The sequence below is a fragment of the Pagrus pagrus genome (genome assembly GCF_965226575.1).
Source record: "Pagrus pagrus genome assembly, contig: HAP1_SCAFFOLD_326, whole genome shotgun sequence".
In the NCBI taxonomy this organism is placed as follows: Eukaryota; Metazoa; Chordata; class Actinopteri; order Spariformes; family Sparidae; genus Pagrus; species Pagrus pagrus.
The window spans coordinates 12,198-25,788 of NW_028175137.1; the positions used below are offsets into that span (position 1 = coordinate 12,198).

At 39.3% G+C, this 13,591-nt stretch overlaps 1 long non-coding RNA gene across 1 annotated transcript; it reads right to left on the bottom strand.

Moving 5' to 3' along the window:
• Positions 1–407: 407 nt before the first annotated feature.
• Positions 408–6,147, bottom strand: LOC311254101. The gene is made up of 6 exons (XR_014622197.1): positions 5,948–6,147; positions 5,531–5,629; positions 3,768–3,793; positions 2,530–3,207; positions 2,141–2,233; positions 408–1,366 (listed from the first exon to the last, which is right to left on the bottom strand). It is a non-coding gene; the product is annotated as an uncharacterized lncRNA (long non-coding RNA).
• Positions 6,148–13,591: the final 7,444 nt, after the last annotated feature.

Consider the following 13,591-nt stretch of genomic DNA (forward strand, 5'->3'; position numbering starts at 1 on the left):
TTTCAATCAAAGTAAAAACATTAATCATTACAAGACCATAAACTATTTTTTTTACTCTTTTACAACTTATTTTTTTAATTTGGGAAAACCTAATATTTACCATTACATCCAATTATTAAATTTACTTTGGATAAAACTAATTGAATTGCTGTAATTCTGTTACACGCAATTTTTTTAATTTTTCTCAAGTTAAATGTCTGATTCAGTCCAAAGTATTTTTTTAATTATCCATAAACAATATATTTTCTTTAGTCACAAGCCAAAGTATTACTTACTTAGATATACAATGATGTTTTTTGCCTTTTTAAAAACTGATATATCACCATAAACAAAATGTAATTCTCTATAATATAGGACTAGAATTCACTGCACTGATTAACTTAAGAGAAAACTTAAAAACAGGAAAATTCTCTTCAAAAGACCATTTATTTTTGATGACTTTGAAATAGGCATCACCTCAAACTCACAATCAGCAGCCAGGAAAGTATGCGTTTTACACATAAAAAACAAAACTTGTAAAACATCAATTAACATGCGTATCTTAACATGTATAACTGGTTGTACTCTTCTTTAAAACTTGAGATGAAAGGGAACAGCCATTAAGTTTAGACTTAACAGAGATAGAGTTTAACAGTCTATCTAATAAAATCTTTGCTATCCTTTGACAAAAAGGTATGAATATCATTCTTTTGAACCATTATAAATGCAAGGAAGTCACAAAAAAAATAAACCAAGGATACACACAGTTGCTATGGATGCAATTATGAACAACGGCAGTTCAAGAAAAAAAAAAGGAGCCATTACTAGTGCTCTTGCTGATCATTCTGAATTTAGCATCATTCACATTTCAATGTTAATATCAGTGCCACAATATTTCTACAACAGAAAGAATTCTGTTAACAGAGAATACCAGAAATTAAAGCCTGTTTTGAATCAAAGCTGTTTTTTCTCTTATTTATAAGGACCCCTAACATTATCCTGGGATGTATTTGAACACAAGCACTTAAAACAGATCAACATCCTGTATCCAAATGTCTTTCTTTGAGCAACCCCATATTTAGAGCTTGACACTGAGACTGCACACTCTGCGTGTCATTTTCTTTGGCTCTATCTCCATGAATATTTTCTGCAGTGCATCGAAAGTGTGTTTGAGCTCACCTGGATAGCTCAAGTTTAGAGCATATATGAAGCCAAATAAGAGGGCACAACCATGTGCAACTGATGGCAGTTCATTAAGCACCTCCACACCTTCTATGATGATGCCTACGTCACGTGGTGGCTGCAATGGATCCTCCTCCTCTCTGATGACAAACACAGCCATTGTGCACTGTTGGAGCTCTCTTTCGGCGTCATCCTTCTCACCAACCTGACAAAAGACAAGACATTTATTGTATAAAAGGCTACTCTGTATGTATGCACACAAGTTTGTCTCCCTTTTGTGTGGCAGGGAGTGATTTAATCATACAGCAGAAGACCAAAAGACTTTTTCTCTCATCTGTAGCAAAGTTTTAGTGGACAGTTACTCATAGTTTCTGCCTGTGATTATAGATATTTTCCTTTGGAAGGGTGTTCTTGTGATACTCTGAGTGTCAGGTGAATAAAGAAGTACCATACTTAGTAGATATGTCGGGGGGGAAAAGTAGTTTTGTTCCAGTGTTCCTGCAGTGACCTCCTTGTTCTGTGCATAATGGGTGCTGGTCAGTGCAAAAATAAGTAGCCTGTTGCAAATGTGCGCCTGGTTCTTATAAACGCTCGAGCTCCAAGATGATTTACTAGTTTCACTAGTTTTATTTTTATTCCGTTTACATTTATGACTAACCGTCATATTACTAAAGTTATCTTCTGTGTCCATTGCGGCCGTGGCCCGTCTGTCAGAGCCGCGGAGCACGGTGCTGCAGTGTTGTTTGGACACTTTCAATCCCAGAGTGCATCGGTGCATACCCACAATGCATTGCGCGATGTCAAAAATGGCGGTATTTGCGTAACGGGTTACTGGGAGCAGATGTGCACTTTGAGAGCACTTGTTTGCTGACCAGCAGATGGCGCTTTTGGACCTTATAACTCACCTTTTTGACTAATATTTGTTGATACTTCAGTTAGGATTGTCTAAAGCTTAATAGAATAATGCAAAACTTCTTACCAGAAACTCCTTGATGAGTTTTTGTACATCTTCCCCAAGGTAAGGGATGAGGCACTTCAGCAGACACTCTCTCCTTAGGCTTACATCAAGGCTCTAGGTAAGTGCAAACATAAACAATAAAAATTCATACTGTTGAACTGTGCAACTTGACTGAAGATGCAAACATGAAAATGCATCAATGGGAACTTAGACTTACAGTAATTGTCCAGTAATCAAACAAATGGATTTGCGCAAACGTCAAGATGCACATTGTGCTTCTTACAACATGTAATCCAACTCCACAATCAAATGTGATGACAATATGAGACAATAACACAATTGCTTCTATTTACAATGTTACTATTTATGTGATGTAAGGTGAGTTTTGCAGTATTACAGTAAGTATACACCTGATCAAGAACTTTAAGCACATCCCGGGTCTTCTCCCTGACAGCTCCTCCCTTGTTCCTGATGATCTCAATCAGCTTGCTGTGGTGCTTGTCCAAGGAGGCCAGGAATCGTGGTTGAAGTAGCCAAATCATTTACATCAAAACTTGAATCATCCAGGTCCTCTCTATTTACGTCTGAGGGCTCAATATCAATCTGGACACTGTCATGGATTTCGACTGAAAGACCTCCGCTTGACCCCTGTTTCACAAGTATTTCAGGCTTTAAGTCATTTACTGTGTAATTCTTATGATTTCTGCTTCTGTGAGTTCTAAATGAACCATAAATATTTGTTCTGTACGAACAACCCTTAAACACACAATCAACTGTTTCACTGTTTTTCAGATGCTGAGCTATATGTTGAAAATAGTCTGTTAAAGTTGAACGTTCATTGATGTGGCATAAGAGACATTTAAATGTGGTCAAGTCAGTTTCAGTTTGTGATGATGGCTGATGAGATCTTGACAAGTGGGTCAAAAGTGCCTTCCAAGTTTTGCAGGTACATGGGCAGTTTAAATGGATGCATGGGTAGGAGTGGTGGCGTCCATAATGTCTGTGCTCAAGCTTGTAATGTTTAAGAAGCTCAGATCTTCGTGAGACACAGGCGCCACAGTCTTTGCATTTCCACATTCATTGGAAGACTAGAAAAGAAAAAGAAGACCCACCTTACCCATTTAACACTTAATGCAATTAGTAAAATGCCACATGGTAGATGGTTCATTTGCATTTAATCTAACAAAGCAGTTGTTTATCAAGTTACTTCCTAAGAAGGAAAGCAGCACCCCTAAAAGCTAGTAGTTATTCATTTCATTATATTAATTCAGAGTATTTTAAAACTAGTATTGAAATGTAAATCTTATGAATTAATCACACCATCCTGAAAATCTGCAGACACCACTATAGCTAATTCAACAGCTGGCATAAGTGCATGGCCATAGTGTATGAGACACAAAAAACTATGATTTATTTCTTGCCACAATAGCTGCAATCAATCTTTTAACTTAAACATTTTTACTTCCCTTTTTAACATTATTTAAAGCTGTATTAAATTGTTTTCCTTTTTATTGTTATTGTCTGATGAAACTGAAGTTATTTCTGTTTGCAATTAGGGAAATATAACAAATAAAAAAATGTCAATGACACTAATGTCACTTAAACATCCATTAAAATAATTTCCACAGTTGTTCATTTACGGACTTACCAACTGCAATCTTTTCAGGAGCAAACCTGTAACAGAAATGGAAGATTTCACATTTAGTTTTTTGTTGGGACAGTTAGTATTGTCCATGATTGTCACTACAGACTCCAATTTATTAGACCTTAGGCATTCTGGTATTGTACTATACTGGATTATACTGACAGATGAGAGAATGTAATTATAAACCCTTCCTCTTCTGTGGATCCTTTGATACTGGGTCACAATTTATTTACTCTGCACACTATTTTATTTTTTGGGGGGAAAAACATGGCTTCAAATATGTCCCATTCATAAACAATCAGGGGGGGGGTGTTATGTGAGACCTGAGCCTGCAATCCTCAATTCTTGGCTCAATGTGTGACAAACATAGCCTCAAATCATCCTCGATTTGTGCACGTTTGCAGTATTTTGTTTTGAGTGCAGTCATTTTTGAGAATCCTGCCTCACACAAATATGTCGATCTGCAAATCATCTGCAAATTGAAGTAATCATCTTGAACATTTACAAAAGTAAAACAAAAAATAAAGTACCCCTACATCTCTGGGTTCTTTGATATTATTTCCATTTCCATTTATGGCAATGTGGCAACAAAACCAGATGCTTTAGCTTTAGCCATTTTTCTAGTGACAAAACAAGAGTATTTTAGCCAAAGGCAAACCGACTAACAAGACAAGTCCATATTACTGCGCTATTTTTCTGTGAAATAAATTTGAATGTATTAAAAATTTGGGTCACGACTTGATGATTAAGAAAAAAAAAATGTCTTCCTGAAGATAGACCATTTGATAACCACTGTATAGTATCCCTAGGCCATATCTGTCAACTAACACAAGCTTACTCAAAGTTATCATTGATGCTGAGGTCCTGACCAGAACCAGCTGACCAGAACCAACATTATGCCACAGTTACAACTGTTTCATAAACTCACTGGAAATCCCTCCAGGGTCTGACTGACAGCTGTCACCACTTTGGTTTTCCCATCCTTATCTAACAAAAGTCATTATCTGTACAGCAAATTAATACGGTTGTTTTGATACAAGGAATCAGTCAGCTAACTTAGCATCGACACAGATATGTTGCCTAGCTAGCTAGGACTTACCTCTCTCATTCCTCCTTGCTGCTTTATCCCTGCTGAGCGAATAACTTTCTGATATCCATCAGGAGTAATACTGTTTTAGTCAAATCGAAATCAAAATAATATATTTAGCAAGTTGTTGTCGGCTAACGTTAGTACCTCATGCAGCTGCTTCACAGCGTGCCTCTCTCTCTCTCTCTCTCTCTCTCTGACTCAGAAGTCGCTACACGTGAATAAATTACCATATTAAGTAGCCATGTGCACATTGTGTATGTGGAGTGAATAGAGTAGCAATTATATTAAGTAGCTATGTGCTCATTCCGTAGCCTATGCTATGTAGACTTAAAACTCTGAAGTTAATTTTTTTACTGGTCAAATCTTTACTGGGGCACTGCAGATCAATTCTGGGGCACTGCACTGAAATCTGTCTGGTGATGTAGCTGCTGCAGAGCAATACCTGCTTTAAAGTCAGTGTCTCCAAACACCACAAAAGTCTCCAAGGACACCAGTTAAAGTCCCTAGATTTATCGCTTGTGGCGTTTGACAAAACATTTCGACATTGAGGGTGATTTTCGTGATTTTTTTTTCTTTTTTTTTTTTTCCTTCCATCCTGTAGCATACTTGCTAAACGTGGCCGGGTAGACCCACTCCCTTTTCTAGTTTACCATATTCAAGTATTATCACAACTTACCCTACACCGCGGACTGGAGTTTCACGGTCTTCGCCTCTCACTCGGCTGCAGATACAGCACTACGTGTGTCTGCGAAGTGTGGACCTGACTGCAGCCCACCTGAGAAAAAAAAAAGTGGCTCCCATTTCTAGTTGTCCTCATTCAAGCCTTATCACAATAATTTACGCTTATTCTTTCATAACGCGACTTCACAATAATATTAACAACATTAACTTCGCACTTGTTAAACACAGGCAACGAGAACTACGTAGTTGTTGCTAATGTTTCTGCAACCGACCTCGTTTAGCTAGCATGTGCGTAGTGCACAAAATTCAAAGCCAGTCTTTAAGATAATGTCAGTTGTTCACTCTGCCACTGACCATAAATGTACACGGAAAGCGCGTGTTGCACTAAAACAGCACAGTTTTGAATTCTTACCTTGTTTTAACGAGTTTTCCACACAGGACAGACAGTCCACTCTTGCCGTCCGCACTTGATGCGAGGAAACAACAATGGCGGACTTCAACGTCGAAAAGAGCGGTCTGACGTGACGTCAAATGGTCACGTGACAGGAAAACGTTTGGTTTGAAGTGAAAATACCATTTGAGTAGAAGTGTTTTTTTTAATTTTGTCCACAGGTAGTGACATTTGCTTTGAAGCAAACTGAAATTATCAGGTTTAAACATGAACGCACAATTTTTCATTAGACCAATTTAAAAATACACTTTAAAGGAATGACACAGTGGTTTCACTTTTTTCAGTGTATCGCTCTGAAACGCTCATTTTTGACATAACCCACTTTTCAGCCTTAATGAATTAAATTCCAGGTAAAAACTCCTTTGCAATGAAGAAGATCCAAATTCAACAAGTTCAGGCTAGTAAACCTGTTTGAAAGACCTTTTTTCAGTGAAATGCAGCTTAGTGCAAAAACAGGCTGCTCTCGCTCTGAAACGCTCATTTTTCACATAAGCCACTTTTCAGCCTCATAGGCGACTGTACAGTGCAAAAACAGCCTCCTCTCGCTCTGAAACGCTCATTTTTCACATAAGCCACTTTTCAGCCTTAGGCGACTGTACAGTGCTAAAACAGCCTCCTATCGCTCTGAAACGCTCATTTTTGACATAACCCACTTTTCAGCCTTAATGAATTAAATTCCAGGTAAAAACTCCTTTGCCATGAAGAAGATCCAAATTCAACAAGTTCAGGCTAGTAAACCTGTTTGAAAGACCTTTTTTCAGTGAAATGCAGCTTAGTGCAAAAACAGGCTGCTCTCGCTCTGAAACGCTCATTTTTCACATAAGCCACTTTTCAGCCTTAGGCGACTGTACAGTGCTAAAACAGCCTCCTATCGCTCTGAAACGCTCATTTTTGACATAACCCACTTTTCAGCCTTAATGAATTAAATTCCAGGTAAAAACTCCTTTGCCATGAAGAAGATCCAAATTCAACAAGTTCAGGCTAGTAAACCTGTTTGAAAGACCTTTTTTCAGTGAAATGCAGCTTAGTGCAAAAACAGGCTGCTCTCGCTCTGAAACGCTCATTTTTGACATAAGCCACTTTTCAGCCTTAGGCGACTGTACAGTGCTAAAACAGCCTCCAATCGCTCTGAAACGCTCATTTTTGACATAAGCCACTTTTCACCTTTAATGAATGAAATTCCAGGTTAAAACTCCTTTGCCATGAAGAAGATCCAAATTCAACCAGTTCAGGCTAGTAAACCTGTTTGAAAGACCTTTTTTCAGTGAAATGCAGCTTAGTGCAAAAACAGGCTGCTCTCGCTCTGAAACGCTCATTTTTCACATAAGCCACTTTTCAGCGCTAAAACAGCCTCCAATCGCTCTGAAACGCTCATTTTTGACATAAGCCACTTTTCACCTTTAATGAATGAAATTCCAGGTAAAAACTCCTTTGCCATGAAGAAGATCCAAATTCAACCAGTTCAGGCTAGTAAACCTGTTTGAAAGACCTTTTTTCAGTGAAATGCAGCTCAGTGCAAAAACAGGCTGCTCTCGCTCTGAAACGCTCATTTTTCACATAAGCTACTTTTCAGCCTTAGGAGACTGTACAGTGCTAAAACAGCCTCCTATCGCTCTGAAACGCTCATTTTTGACATAACCCACTTTTCAGCCTTAATGAATTAAATTCCAGGTAAAAACTCCTTTGCCATGAAGAAGATCCAAATTCAACAAGTTCAGGCTAGTAAACCTGTTTGAAAGACCTTTTTTCAGTGAAATGCAGCTTAGTGCAAAAACAGGCTGCTCTCGCTCTGAAACGCTCATTTTTCACATAAGCCACTTTTCAGCCTTATAGGCGACTGTACAGTGCAAAAACAGCCTCCTCTCGCTCTGAAACGCTCATTTTTGACATAAGCCACTTTTCACCTTTAATGAATGAAATTCCAGGTAAAAACTCCTTTGCCATGAAGAAGATCCAAATTCAACCAGTTCAGGCTAGTAAACCTGTTTGAAAGACCTTTTTTCAGTGAAATGCAGCTTAGTGCAAAAACAGGCTGCTCTCGCTCTGAAACGCTCATTTTTCACATAAGCCACTTTTCAGCCTTATAGGCGACTGTACAGTGCAAAAACAGCCTCCTCTCGCTCTGAAACGCTCATTTTTCACATAAGCCACTTTTCAGCCTTAGGCGACTGTACAGTGCTAAAACAGCCTCCAATCGCTCTGAAACGCTCATTTTTGACATAAGCCACTTTTCACCTTTAATGAATGAAATTCCAGGTTAAAACTCCTTTGCCATGAAGAAGATCCAAATTCAACCAGTTCAGGCTAGTAAACCTGTTTGAAAGACCTTTTTTCAGTGAAATGCAGCTTAGTGCAAAAACAGGCTGCTCTCGCTCTGAAACGCTCATTTTTCACATAAGCCACTTTTCAGCCTCATAGGCGACTGTACAGTGCAAAAACAGCCTCCTCTCGCTCTGAAACGCTCATTTTTCACATAAGCCACTTTTCAGCCTTAGGCGACTGTACAGTGCTAAAACAGCCTCCTATCGCTCTGAAACGCTCATTTTTGACATAACCCACTTTTCAGCCTTAATGAATTAAATTCCAGGTAAAAACTCCTTTGCAATGAAGAAGATCCAAATTCAACAAGTTCAGGCTAGTAAACCTGTTTGAAAGACCTTTTTTCAGTGAAATGCAGCTTAGTGCAAAAACAGGCTGCTCTCGCTCTGAAACGCTCATTTTTCACATAAGCCACTTTTCAGCCTCATAGGCGACTGTACAGTGCAAAAACAGCCTCCTCTCGCTCTGAAACGCTCATTTTTCACATAAGCCACTTTTCAGCCTTAGGCGACTGTACAGTGCTAAAACAGCCTCCTATCGCTCTGAAACGCTCATTTTTGACATAACCCACTTTTCAGCCTTAATGAATTAAATTCCAGGTAAAAACTCCTTTGCCATGAAGAAGATCCAAATTCAACAAGTTCAGGCTAGTAAACCTGTTTGAAAGACCTTTTTTCAGTGAAATGCAGCTTAGTGCAAAAACAGGCTGCTCTCGCTCTGAAACGCTCATTTTTCACATAAGCCACTTTTCAGCCTTAGGCGACTGTACAGTGCTAAAACAGCCTCCTATCGCTCTGAAACGCTCATTTTTGACATAACCCACTTTTCAGCCTTAATGAATTAAATTCCAGGTAAAAACTCCTTTGCCATGAAGAAGATCCAAATTCAACAAGTTCAGGCTAGTAAACCTGTTTGAAAGACCTTTTTTCAGTGAAATGCAGCTTAGTGCAAAAACAGGCTGCTCTCGCTCTGAAACGCTCATTTTTCACATAAGCCACTTTTCAGCCTTATAGGCGACTGTACAGTGCAAAAACAGCCTCCTCTCGCTCTGAAACGCTCATTTTTCACATAAGCCACTTTTCAGCCTTAGGCGACTGTACAGTGCTAAAACAGGCTGCTCTCGCTCTGAAACGCTCATTTTTCACATAAGCCACTTTTCAGCGCTAAAACAGCCTCCAATCGCTCTGAAACGCTCATTTTTGACATAAGCCACTTTTCACCTTTAATGAATGAAATTCCAGGTAAAAACTCCTTTGCCATGAAGAAGATCCAAATTCAACCAGTTCAGGCTAGTAAACCTGTTTGAAAGACCTTTTTTCAGTGAAATGCAGCTTAGTGCAAAAACAGGCTGCTCGCGCTCTGAAACGCTCATTTTTCACATAAGCCACTTTTCAGCCTTAGGAGACTGTACAGTGCTAAAACAGCCTCCTATCGCTCTGAAACGCTCATTTTTGACATAACCCACTTTTCAGCCTTGATGAATTAAATTCCAGGTAAAAACTCCTTTGCCATGAAGAAGATCCAAATTCAACAAGTTCAGGCTAGTAAACCTGTTTGAAAGACCTTTTTTCAGTGAAATGCAGCTTAGTGCAAAAACAGGCTGCTCTCGCTCTGAGACGCTCAATTTTCACATAAGCCACTTTTCAGCCTTATAGGCGACTGTACAGTGCAAAAACAGCCTCCTCTCGCTCTGAAACGCTCATTTTTCACATAAGCCACTTTTCAGCCTTAGGCGACTGTACAGTGCTAAAACAGCCTCCTATCGCTCTGAAACGCTCATTTTTGACATAACCCACTTTTCAGCCTTAATGAATTAAATTCCAGGTAAAAACTCCTTTGCCATGAAGAAGATCCAAATTCAACAAGTTCAGGCTAGTAAACCTGTTTGAAAGACCTTTTTTCATTGAAATGCAGCTTAGTGCAAAAACAGGCTGCTCTCGCTCTGAAAAGCTCATTTTTCACATAAGCCACTTTTCAGCGCTAAAACAGCCTCCAATCGCTCTGAAACGCTCATTTTTGACATAAGCCACTTTTCACCTTTAATGAATGAAATTCCAGGTAAAAACTCCTTTGCCATGAAGAAGATCCAAATTCAACCAGTTCAGGCTAGTAAACCTGTTTGAAAGACCTTTTTTCAGTGAAATGCAGCTTAGTGCAAAAACAGGCTGCTCTCGCTCTGAAACGCTCATTTTTCACATAAGCTACTTTTCAGCCTTAGGAGACTGTACAGTGCTAAAACAGCCTCCTATCGCTCTGAAACGCTCATTTTTGACATAACCCACTTTTCAGCCTTAATGAATTAAATTCCAGGTAAAAACTCCTTTGCAATGAAGAAGATCCAAATTCAACAAGTTCAGGCTAGTAAACCTGTTTGAAAGACCTTTTTTCAGTGAAATGCAGCTTAGTGCAAAAACAGGCTGCTCTCGCTCTGAAACGCTCATTTTTCACATAAGCCACTTTTCAGCCTCATAGGCGACTGTACAGTGCAAAAACAGCCTCCTCTCGCTCTGAAACGCTCATTTTTCACATAAGCCACTTTTCAGCCTTAGGCGACTGTACAGTGCTAAAACAGCCTCCTATCGCTCTGAAACGCTCATTTTTGACATAACCCACTTTTCAGCCTTAATGAATTAAATTCCAGGTAAAAACTCCTTTGCCATGAAGAAGATCCAAATTCAACAAGTTCAGGCTAGTAAACCTGTTTGAAAGACCTTTTTTCAGTGAAATGCAGCTTAGTGCAAAAACAGGCTGCTCTCGCTCTGAAACGCTCATTTTTCACATAAGCCACTTTTCAGCCTTAGGCGACTGTACAGTGCTAAAACAGCCTCCTATCGCTCTGAAACGCTCATTTTTGACATAACCCACTTTTCAGCCTTAATGAATTAAATTCCAGGTAAAAACTCCTTTGCCATGAAGAAGATCCAAATTCAACAAGTTCAGGCTAGTAAACCTGTTTGAAAGACCTTTTTTCAGTGAAATGCAGCTTAGTGCAAAAACAGGCTGCTCTCGCTCTGAAACGCTCATTTTTGACATAAGCCACTTTTCAGCCTTAGGCGACTGTACAGTGCTAAAACAGCCTCCAATCGCTCTGAAACGCTCATTTTTGACATAAGCCACTTTTCACCTTTAATGAATGAAATTCCAGGTTAAAACTCCTTTGCCATGAAGAAGATCCAAATTCAACCAGTTCAGGCTAGTAAACCTGTTTGAAAGACCTTTTTTCAGTGAAATGCAGCTTAGTGCAAAAACAGGCTGCTCTCGCTCTGAAACGCTCATTTTTCACATAAGCCACTTTTCAGCGCTAAAACAGCCTCCAATCGCTCTGAAACGCTCATTTTTGACATAAGCCACTTTTCACCTTTAATGAATGAAATTCCAGGTAAAAACTCCTTTGCCATGAAGAAGATCCAAATTCAACCAGTTCAGGCTAGTAAACCTGTTTGAAAGACCTTTTTTCAGTGAACTGCAGCTCAGTGCAAAAACAGGCTGCTCTCGCTCTGAAACGCTCATTTTTCACATAAGCTACTTTTCAGCCTTAGGAGACTGTACAGTGCTAAAACAGCCTCCTATCGCTCTGAAACGCTCATTTTTGACATAACCCACTTTTCAGCCTTAATGAATTAAATTCCAGGTAAAAACTCCTTTGCCATGAAGAAGATCCAAATTCAACAAGTTCAGGCTAGTAAACCTGTTTGAAAGACCTTTTTTCAGTGAAATGCAGCTTAGTGCAAAAACAGGCTGCTCTCGCTCTGAAACGCTCATTTTTCACATAAGCCACTTTTCAGCCTTATAGGCGACTGTACAGTGCAAAAACAGCCTCCTCTCGCTCTGAAACGCTCATTTTTGACATAAGCCACTTTTCACCTTTAATGAATGAAATTCCAGGTTAAAACTCCTTTGCCATGAAGAAGATCCAAATTCAACCAGTTCAGGCTAGTAAACCTGTTTGAAAGACCTTTTTTCAGTGAAATGCAGCTTAGTGCAAAAACAGGCTGCTCTCGCTCTGAAACGCTCATTTTTCACATAAGCCACTTTTCAGCCTTATAGGCGACTGTACAGTGCAAAAACAGCCTCCTCTCGCTCTGAAACGCTCATTTTTCACATAAGCCACTTTTCAGCCTTAGGCGACTGTACAGTGCTAAAACAGCCTCCAATCGCTCTGAAACGCTCATTTTTGACATAAGCCACTTTTCACCTTTAATGAATGAAATTCCAGGTTAAAACTCCTTTGCCATGAAGAAGATCCAAATTCAACCAGTTCAGGCTAGTAAACCTGTTTGAAAGACCTTTTTTCAGTGAAATGCAGCTTAGTGCAAAAACAGGCTGCTCTCGCTCTGAAACGCTCATTTTTCACATAAGCCACTTTTCAGCCTTAGGCGACTGTACAGTGCTAAAACAGCCTCCTATCGCTCTGAAACGCTCATTTTTGACATAACCCACTTTTCAGCCTTAATGAATTAAATTCCAGGTAAAAACTCCTTTGCCATGAAGAAGATCCAAATTCAACAAGTTCAGGCTAGTAAACCTGTTTGAAAGACCTTTTTTCAGTGAAATGCAGCTTAGTGCAAAAACAGGCTGCTCTCGCTCTGAAACGCTCATTTTTGACATAAGCCACTTTTCAGCCTTAGGCGACTGTACAGTGCTAAAACAGCCTCCAATCGCTCTGAAACGCTCATTTTTGACATTAGCCACTTTTCACCTTTAATGAATGAAATTCCAGGTTAAAACTCCTTTGCCATGAAGAAGATCCAAATTCAACCAGTTCAGGCTAGTAAACCTGTTTGAAAGACCTTTTTTCAGTGAAATGCAGCTTAGTGCAAAAACAGGCTGCTCTCGCTCTGAAACGCTCATTTTTCACATAAGCCACTTTTCAGCGCTAAAACAGCCTCCAATCGCTCTGAAACGCTCATTTTTGACATAAGCCACTTTTCACCTTTAATGAATGAAATTCCAGGTAAAAACTCCTTTGCCATGAAGAAGATCCAAATTCAACCAGTTCAGGCTAGTAAACCTGTTTGAAAGACCTTTTTTCAGTGAAATGCAGCTTAGTGCAAAAACAGGCTGCTCTCGCTCTGAAACGCTCATTTTTCACATAAGCTACTTTTCAGCCTTAGGAGACTGTACAGTGCTAAAACAGCCTCCTATCGCTCTGAAACGCTCATTTTTGACATAACCCACTTTTCAGCCTTAATGAATTAAATTCCAGGTAAAAACTCCTTTGACATGAAGAAGATCCAAATTCAACAAGTTCAGGCTAGTAAACCTGTTTGAAAGACCTTTTTTCAG